We start from the raw sequence: 1,177 nt of genomic DNA, 5'->3' as shown, positions 1-1,177 counted from the left end.
GAAAATAAAAGAAAAGAAAAGAAAAGAAAAGAAAAGAAAAGAAAAGAAAAAAGAAAAACACTCATAAATAAAATAAAATAAAATAAAAATAAAATCAATATAAATATAAAATTGATCCTTGCAGAATTATTTAAATTTGGAAATCTTTAAGAGCACGAAAATGCCATTTCTGTGTAATCCAGTGGTGTAGATATTTTATATATATAAATACATAAATAATACGTCTAACTAAGTTATGTTCCAAATTTGAAGTTGATATCACAAAAAAAAAAAAGTACCATTTCCACGGTAACGCAATGTCTGATTTCAGAAGGGTTTTCACAGGATGAGTTTTGAGCGTTTAAGCTGTATATGCTGTATATAAAAACAATAAAAGTCTATGCAACGTCCACATTTAGACAGATAATGAGTGTGTGTGATATTACTTGTGGGGATCTCGATGTTTTTCTCGGCTGCAGACGTCCTCTTCAGCGCAGGCTTGAGAGGTTTAGGTGAGATGGGACGGGCCGGAGTGAACGACGACTCTTCTGTGGAGATCTACACTCACACACATTCAAGATCACGTCTCAAGAACTGACAAAACCAAGTATAAAAAGTAAGATGAGGGAGTCAAGTAAACGTTTGCCCTCTGACCTGGAAGCGAACCTCGTGGTTGACCTTTTGACCCCCCCTCCTCGCTGCTGGGAGTGCTGACGGCAGACACACGCTTTCTCTCGGCGTCCCGCATTAACTCCAGCCGCCGCTCACGACACACATGCTGCGAGAGGAGCGCCTGCAGCTGAGCGCGCTCAATAGAGCCCAGCAGGATCATAGACGCTAGAGACCAGAGACATTCATGCTTTAATCCAGCGAGGATGATTCAAACGGATCAAAAAGTGACAGTAAAGAGATTTATAAGGTTTCCATTTCAAATAAATGCTATGCATATCTTCTATTACAAATATATTATCAGCATCTTATTATTTTTTTTCTTATTTATATTTATTTTACAGAAGAGGATTAGGGCCAAGCAATAATAAAAAAAGAAAACCATCTCGAGATTAAAGTCATTATAATGCGAGATTAAACTCAAAATAAAATGTTGAGAATAAACTCATCCAATTTCAAGAATAAATTCATTGTTTTGCAAAAAAAAAAAACTCGTTAATTTTCTAGGAAAAAAGTTGAAAATGTTGAG

The 1,177-nt window shown here is 35.9% G+C and overlaps 1 pseudogene; it reads right to left on the bottom strand.

Annotated features, from left to right (window-relative positions):
* LOC107684528 (chloride channel protein 2-like) overlaps window positions 1-1,177 on the bottom strand; it is a 40,708-nt pseudogene that overhangs the window by 9,227 nt on the left and 30,304 nt on the right.

Source organism: Sinocyclocheilus anshuiensis, unplaced genomic scaffold, assembly GCF_001515605.1.
Source record: "Sinocyclocheilus anshuiensis isolate Anshui unplaced genomic scaffold, SAMN03320099.WGS_v1.1 scaffold2917, whole genome shotgun sequence".
Lineage (NCBI taxonomy): Eukaryota > Metazoa > Chordata > Actinopteri > Cypriniformes > Cyprinidae > Sinocyclocheilus > Sinocyclocheilus anshuiensis.
Note: the sequence above shows the minus strand (reverse complement) of the source record. Positions and strands in the feature narration are given on the sequence as shown.